Source organism: Morone saxatilis, unplaced genomic scaffold (genome assembly GCF_004916995.1).
Source record: "Morone saxatilis isolate NCDOM2014 unplaced genomic scaffold, NCSU_SB_2.0 Contig18, whole genome shotgun sequence".
Taxonomy (NCBI): domain Eukaryota; kingdom Metazoa; phylum Chordata; class Actinopteri; family Moronidae; genus Morone; species Morone saxatilis.
Genome location: NW_023339740.1, coordinates 16,063,413 through 16,072,650, shown reverse-complemented (window position 1 = coordinate 16,072,650; position 9,238 = coordinate 16,063,413).

Below are 9,238 nucleotides of genomic sequence, written 5' to 3'. Positions count from 1 at the left end.
CTCCTCCACACAATAAAGCTTGATTTATTTTCAGTCTACTCTGTGCATTCGATAATGTAGTTTAATCTGATTCAAGGCAGAATCCTGGCATCCAGGTTGGGAAGGTTCTATTTGTCTACTCTTGGATTTGGATCCATCTTTTTCTCTGGGACCTAAAACAAAGCATGTGCTGGATGCGAGCCACTACACAGACGAGTAGCTCAGAAAATGATCTTCAGCATGCATCAATCCAGCAATGATTCAGGTGGGGAGACTGAATGGCGCTAGTCTGCAAAGCTCTCATCACAAAACAAACGAATTTAGGTGTCTGGATAGTTGCTCGTCGCATAGTATTGGAAGGATGCCAACTCATGGCAAAAGAAGCTTTAAATGTACTTTTTCTTTATATATTTTACATAAATGCAACATACAATAGAGATAGAAATACAAGGCCACCATAGAGTGTAACCACTGCATAATACTTAATAAATATAAATGATGTGCTGCATAAAGGTTACAGATATAGATTTTAATAAGATTTCATTATTACATCCAGACCACCACAAAAAAAGCAACAGTATAAGACCTTTAAAAGCACATGAAGAAGACTTGTGTGGGTGCACTGATGGTGAAATTGATATTTGTCCTTCCATCTCCATGTGATATCACATCGCCTATATACAGAAATACCACAATATGTCAGTAATCTCACACTTGACTGCATGGTTTTATCATGCTATCATTCGCCTGTGTACAGTAAAAAGGCCTGCAGGATGCCTCGGATCCAGGTGACATATTGCACTGAGAGCTCATAAAGATTGCTTCACAGGGGATCATGTGTTTGGAGGAATAAGCTAGAAAACAAGAAAGTATAAACCCAGGCATAAATGTCACATCAAAATAAAATCCTTATTCACAGGCCAAAGAGGCACTAAGACTGTGAAAGCTGAGCTGTTGAGCTGTGATTTGTTTTTGTTCTTTTATTTTTTTGTGATTCCAGTGATATGCATCTGTGTACTTTGTATAGAAACAATTTTACTAAGCATTCCTTGACCGTCACTGAGAGCAAATAACACTGAAATAGGGTAAGGCAATATAAACTTGACGACAAGAGCAGCAATACATTTAAGCTCTATGATAAATATTTGAATGCTGTCTTTACCAGGTCTTATTTGCAAATAGATAGACTGTCAACAGGATTGACCCGGGTAATAGGTAGTAAAGTAAGTAGAATAAGTAGAATGGAGTCTGTGTTATCCTACATTATTAGGAGGTACTGAGCCATCACTAAAGTTTTAGAATTTACTTGCATTGATTGCACTTATAATGCCTTCAAAGTAGCAAAATTCAAATTTTACAAAAAGAATTCATATGCACACAGCAACTGAGGTCATTCTTTTTACATTTAAAGGCACAGAAGCAATAGCCTCATGCATACTCTGTGACATTATATACACAGTGTGTGTCCTCCCTGTGGGTTAAATGTTCAAATGCAAATGAATACATACAGTATAAAAGCAATGTAGTGTTCAGAAAAACAGTTTGCTCTCATTTAAAGCATTGGGGAGAGAAAGAGATACATTGTTCCATTATAAGAGTAAAGAATTCAGACTAATAAAGTGTAAGATGTCTGACCTTGCTGCTGGGTTGTGCTAAGCGCTGCCAAGCATGGCTACTGGAATCTATTTTTCTTTTCTTTTAACTTGATTGGGTCAATAAAATAAAGCCATGAACACATAAGAGACACTCAAGTTAAGTCAGTTCCACACACATACAGAGTTGTAGTTTCTACCAAATACATTCTTTAATTTTTTTTTGCTTTTGTAACTGCATGGCAAGACTAGAGGACAATGACGTATTTCCCAATAGCAATCCTTTTGTTCATCTGCATAACTCCAATTTTCATAATTGCATTGCTCAAATGGAACTCCAGGCACCTGCCCAGCAGCACTATTTGGCACTCTCCCTTATGCAGCATTCAGACTCTGGCTAGTGATTTTTCACACGGAGACTAAAACAAAAAAAAAGAAGCCGGCTAGTGAAATATTTATCCCTCAATTCTGCATAAATTACATCTCATTATCAGTTGCGCATACAGTTGCATACTTTTACAGATATTATTAAAGTTGTTATAGCACTTTCATCTGTGACTGTGTAATGGAATGGAAATTCTGCACTGTGTTTGTAGTCTAATTTTGTATGGTTTTTCATATGGTTCTACATTATGAATCTCCATGGTTTATTTTCTGGGATGTAACTCAACATATTTTGTGATAAGGTAGGTAATAAGAGTGGTTCAAATTCAGGAATTTTACTTGACTTACTTTCAGTATTTCTTCTTTTAGTAAAAGATCTGAATACTTCTCCAACCACTGCCGTTTGCATTGCACTCCTAAATTGCAGTGGGTCTGGTTCGTTCTACTTTCCACCCACAGACTTTTTTTTCATTTTCTTGTAGCCTTCAGCACCCACTGATGTATCAAATTTAATACTCCCCAAGATCTGTAAACAGATTTTTACGTGTAAAATCGAGTTCCCCTTTAAATGTTTTGGCATACCATGCTTTTGGATGATAAGAAACCCAGGCTGGCACAATAGAAAGATCCAGAATAGGGGCTCTTTTGGACACTGGTAACACCTCACATCTAAAAGAGAAAACATGTACATTGACTAAATTGATTTAAACCTCACTTGGTATGTTCAAAAATGTATCAGTTGTGTTATTTATTATGTTTTCTGTATGTGAAGCATTTCCATAAACGTTTTATTCTTATATTGATTTAAAAGGACAGTGATGTCCAGGGTCAAGTTGACCTATGCAGTAAACATCATTAAGTGGTCCAAAATACCACACAATGATGTGAGGCAGTCAAAAGCAGCCAACAGGAATGACTCAAGACCTTCTGACGTTATCAAACTGAATAACAGTTGCATGTGGAACAAAAGTGTGTCAGGTAATTTTTCCGGACCTCCTCAGTCCTCCAGAGTTCAAGTCCACTGAATGTAGAAGCACTTTTTAAAATTGGATTCAATCGCAACAGGAAAAGAGCAGAAAAAACTGCAGAGAAATAGTAAACATGTATTACTGCTCCCGCTACTTGAAAGGTTAAAAATGTGTCCTTGTTTATTATAATAAAATTCTGCATCGGGCCAACTCTCGCCACCTCAGCAGGTTTAATTTGCTTTGGAATAAATTGTCTGTAAGTTCACTGATGGGATCCAACGTCAACTTTGTATTTGGTGTTTTATATTGGTAATTATGCAGGTGAGTGGAGGCTCATTTAAATGATTAGCTGTGGTAAGAGGATACCTGATGTTTGTGGGAGGCTGTAGGTGAACACAAGTATAAAGTATGAAGTTTGAAAAGAAAGCTCTGCGGATCTTCATTCTTACTGTGCACAGTTGTTAGCTAACACACCAAGGCTTCCGATCCATGAGCTGAAACACTAATGTGAAATATCATGTTCCAATCATGCCATGGATGTGATGTACAACACAGAGGATGAAGTTCTCTGCTGTGATGCTGACAAGCTTATTTTCTTTTATCAGGACGCATTACTCTGACAGCTTATTTTGTAGAGCACTGTGTGCCCATGTGCTGTGTCCAAACATCTGCCAGTTCTAGGCAGGCGCTCTGTGCCTAAAAAGATGCCAGCTAGTGCCAGGAAGGAAGATAAATGCGGCAACTTCTGAATTATTGACGAAAGTCAGAGGTATCTTAATTTGAATGACTCTGGACATGAGGGGAATTTGAGGATTGTCATTGCTCTTTCAATCTGAGCAAGGACATAAAAGCATCCGCTGATTTAACAATGAGCCAACTTCTAATCTATTTTAGAAAAAGTGGGGACCACACAGCAGCTGACACCGGGCCTGATGAGACACAAACCTGTGTTGATTGTGATGGATGGCCAAGATGCAGCAGTCAGAACATATTACTGTTACAGCCATCATTTAGAAAATGTTGAGAAATCATGTGTATAATGACAAAACGTTTAAGGTTTTAAACCATATAATTTTCCTCTGTGTCTCAATATCCTATATAACCATATTGTATCCATCCTTTAGCATTTGAATTCATTCAACTGAAAATGATTCATTTGTGCAAATTCTTTGAGCAACTCAAAAAATATTCTGTTATTCCCTTTCTCAATTTTACTCCAGCAGTTTTTGCATCATTTGATAAATGGTGATAACTTTCAACAGTCCTCTGTGACTTACAAATTAGCCAAAGTTGTTGGAAGTGAAATGAAAATTGATCCCTGAGCTTTGCTGATCCTGGTACAAATTATCTGTAAAAGAAAAGAAAAAAACACCTTGATGTTTTATTTCACAAGGACACAAACGTGGGCTTTTCACAGAATATGCTGTGCTGATTTTTTCCTCAATGTTGGAAGAAGACAGCAGTTGCCACGTGCAACACAGTACAGTTGCTATGTGTTGAGAATACACACAAACGTGATGTCCCTCAACTTGATATTATAAATAAGTAACAATGGAAACGTATATCATGTTTTTTCTAATGTGCTCATTTTTACACTGAATACCAGTGGTTACCAGCGAAGACAACTACACAATCAATGTGCAAGGCTTCTATATACTGACATCAAGTAATATTCTAAATTCAATACACATCATCATATACCATATTAAACACGTTGACACTCTGACTCTATATCCTGGATTTCTTGGCTATTAAATCATCCATCCAAGTTCTTTGCTGGGATTTGTTGCCCTTCTGTGACAAATTAATCTATTATATTCTTCAGGCGCTTCACTGATGGTCCTAGGTGGTTTGAACAACTGCAGTGATTAATGGCAACATGAATTTTGCAGACACCCTCTACTGGCTTCAAATAGTAACTACTACAGCCTCGAATCATTCAAGTTATAACTCCCCTTTTTCTCACTGTGCCAAACTTGTATTTCTCATCTGCTTTACCCAATACTGACCACCCAAATCTAAAACTTTCCATGGTCCTCTCATTATCTCCACATTACAGAAAATTATCCTCCATCCTCCTGAATTAGGTCAATTGCACCAACATATTACATCATGGCAAAGTCTCTTTGAATTTGAGACTACAGTATTATGTTGATGAATAAATTAATTTGCACATATGAAACAAGTGTATGATCTTATAATGATTTAAAAACTGACAGTAAAAATAGGGAACAGTGGTTTCTCTTACAGTACAAGAAGTGCAGAGTTTTGTGTTGTTTGTTTTAACACTTACTGCAAGTGTAAATTTCCACACTGAGGGTGACAGATGACAACTAGAATAGCATCAATAATCAATACAGGGGATAGTAGCTGCCCCTCAGGAATTGTACCCTCCTGTTTCCACAGGAACAAGAGAGGTTCCCATCTGCTCTTCTCAGAGGCATCTTCGTTTTGATGCACAATCGCAAAAGTTAAATTCAGACCATAAATCCCTGAGAGGAATTATGAGCACGTTCAATATCCAAGACTTAGTTGGCTGCTACAGAATTCACATTTTGCAGCGTCTCCCCGTTTGCTTATCGACTGTCTTCACGCCTTTCTATCAGTCAAATGCATTTCAACACAATTATACAACATAACTCTGACAAAAAAATAAAAAATAAGATGTAATGTTCTTGGTAATGGATTGTCTGTCATATCATGAAGAAACTAACTGCCATGAGACATCAAAAACATCCAGGCCCCAAATACTTGTAATTTCAGTAAATTGGCTAAGAGATGCAAAACACCAATACAGTCCTTTAATCTTTGAATCAAAACTCATAATTGCCATAGTTTTGATTTTATCATAGCTAAAGTGCCATTTCACATCCTGAGCCTATTATCGGCTCCTAAAATTGACTTCAAAAACAGAGTCTCCAAAGGATCAGCATAAAATTTATTATAATATAGTCAAAAATAAAACATAAATAAACATAACCTACATTTTTCATATGAATTAATTCAGCAATGAAGCATAGTTTTAAAAAGAAAAGAAAACCAAAAATTCTTATTTGCCTGCCAAAGGCTCACTTTTGAACCCATCTTTGCAGCCTTTAGAGTGTTACCCTTTTTAAAGTTGTCCTTCCACAGCTGACAGACACTGGTGATGCCGTCCTGAAGCGTTAATGCATACAAGATTCAGTGCAGAAAACATGACACATTGATGGTAAGAACTAGACGACGGACCAACAAAAGATAAAACTATTTGGGGAGAGTAATAATGGTAAAAATAGCTTTCGATTAAATAATTTAAGAGATTGAGAATCAAATAAATTATATATAGTCATAGCCTGAATTGCATTACATAATTGATGCACACAGTCGTACATAATGTACTAACTGTCAACATGTGAAATGTGTTTGAAAAAATAATACAAGTGTGATTCTCAAACCACTTAAGGGCAAAGGGAGAAGGAGATGCCTTTGGGACAGTTTTGGTGTCATGGCTGGACTCGAATGAATCATGCATATCTCCGTTTTTCTTTTCTTTTTTCAATCTAAAGCACATTTAAACTGTTGGGGGTAAGTGTTAGGACGCCTTAAGGGTCTCAACTCCCAAAGGGTGAAAAAGATTACAAAGCCAGATGTCAAAGGACACATTACAAATGCCTCATGAAACTACTAGAACGTGCAAAGAAGTACTGTGGAGAGTGGAGGGTAGCTTTGGGCATTTGATTGGTTTTAATGTCTTGTCTCTGCATGGTGCTTTTGTGATAGAAAAAAAATAATGATCATGCCTCAATTTATACTATGTTGGGCTGCGATTGCTTTTTTTGTGTTTGTGACGATCAGAGAGAAGAAAGTGGCTCTGCATCAAAAGGCATGACTTTCGCCAAATGAATGCCGTATCACCTGGGTGCATTTGTCAGACTTCCAAGTTGGATGCCATAAGTGCAACTTATTGCCGTATTATTAGTGTGCCTGCAAAGCACACTACTACTATTCACCATACTTATTATTCTTCTTCCGTACGTTTTTCGGTCGACTACTCCTCCCGCAGTTTTGGTCGCACATACACAAAAAGGTATCAAGACGTGTGGCTCGGCCGGGACATTAGTGCTATGACTTTTCTAAGCGTTTCGCCAAACGGTTTGCCGATAAATCGCCAAAAACCGGCCCAAAAAAATGAATGGTGTGTTATTGGGTAGCAATGCTCAACTGTATTAACTGCCGTGTCCTGGTCCTGGTTTGCCCTAGCAAACCAAAGCCTGCAGCTCACAAGCTTGACTGTGAAAAAAAAAAAAAAAAACAGGCAATTAACTCTTCCATGTCGTTTTTCGGTCCCGAGCCTCCTACTCGCTGCAGTTCTTGGTCCGCAGCATAGCACAAAAAGGTACCAAAAACGTGGCGGCTCCCGGTTGGGGACCATTAGTGGGGCTGTGACTTTTCTAGGCGTTTCAGCCCAACATTTTGCCGATAAAATCGGCCCCAAAAAAGCCAGGCCCAAAACAAAAATTAATGGGTGGTGTATGCGTAGAATGGCTCGCAACTAGAGTGCGTGACATTATGACTAGAGTGTGTAGCGGGGAGAGAAAAAATTTGTTTTTAAGCTTTAGCCACTGAAACTTGTCTGTCCTATGGTAAAGAAAGATGCATAATGCTCAAAACGGTCTTTTCAGTTTCATTTCGGTTGTTCGCTGGCCAAATGGTTCGAGGGGGTTCATGTTTGAGATTTCCTGTCTCTCTCAGGAGTTAGAGACTTAACTGCTGTGGCCTGGCCCTGGTTGCCAAGACAACCAAAGCCTGCCTCTCACAAGCCTGACTGTGAACATACACAAACACACACATAGCGTGCTAGAGAGGATGACATGGTATTAATATACGGGCCAGAGTCAGGCACACTCAAAATTTCTTTAGGAACTTTCTAGTTAATTAAAGTTCCCTTTAATTCACATGTTGCAGGAAACCGCAGTGCACTGCACGCATGGAGGCTAATAAGTGTTACTGTTCAGGAGAAAATTGAGTTTCAACAGGCGCTGAGATGCAAACTGCAAAATTAATCCAACCAACACTCATCTGATGAAGAACCGCTTATTTGCATTTTGTTTTTTAATATTCTCGAGTTAAGATTTATCATGAAGAACATGTCACCCCCCACCCCCACCCTCTGTTTTTGTTTTATTGTTATCTGAGTGTTATTGGAAATGAAATAAAACCTTGTGTAACACTTACATCCTTTTTTATTAAAGCTATAAGCCGGGATCATGTCATGGTTGATTTCAAAACAGCTGCAAGGCAACATTTTGCAAAACACACAAAGTACATCACAGCCTTGGCTTCGAGGAGCCTTGTGGCTTATTGCTTAAATTATGACCACAAATGTTTCCATGGACTTTTAATGTTGGACTGTCCATTACTTAAGTTTACACTCATTGCTGTTCATGCGCTATTTCTCCGACTTAGAGGTTGCATATTCCACTGCATGAAAAGTAATTTGCCCAAACAGTAGCGAGAAAGGACACTTGTGGGAACACTGCATGTTAATGTTTTAACTGCAACATTAAGGCTGCATTTCATGATTGATTAACTTGTTGATTCTTTTCCGAATTAATCGATCAATTCTTTGGTCTTTAAAGTTGTGAAAATGTCAGTGCAGAGCCTGACCAGAAACCTTTAAATTGCTTGTTTCATCCCGAACAACAATCCAAAACCCAAAAGGTTTTTCAGTTGACTATAAGCGGCAAATCCTCACAGTTATGAAGCTGGAACCACTCAATGTTTGGCACTTTCACTTGATAAATAAATTAAACAATTAACTGATCATCAGAATAGTTGCTGTATTGATTGTCTGTCAATCAACTAATTGATGAATTGTGTCAGCAATATATAACACATATCCAACTGAGCAAACTCTTCACACTGATAACTCATTTACAGTTGCATTGGTCTATTTTTATGTGCATGAGAACTAATTTGAATTACAGTTAACTTTACATTGTGACGTTTCACTGGTTTGGTGACCTCTACACGTTAGGGCAAGTGTCATGGACCTATTGCATAAAGAGTTTTGAAGTCTGCATGATTAATTCAGCAGGGCCATCCAGTTGTCTCACCTGACACGGCCAAGACAGAAAACAAAAACTGGAAAGTGTTCAGAAACTTCTGTTCAGGTTAATTGGACTTGATCAGTCAGAGTACAGTCAGGTCTGGAGTATTGTGTTTTGCAGTGTGTATGGAGGTAGTGCAGCCTGGAGAATCGTGCAAGGATGCCCACGAGGCTGTGGGGGCTGTGAAAAGGTAGGCATTTTGGAGAGGAAGCAGATGGCCCACATT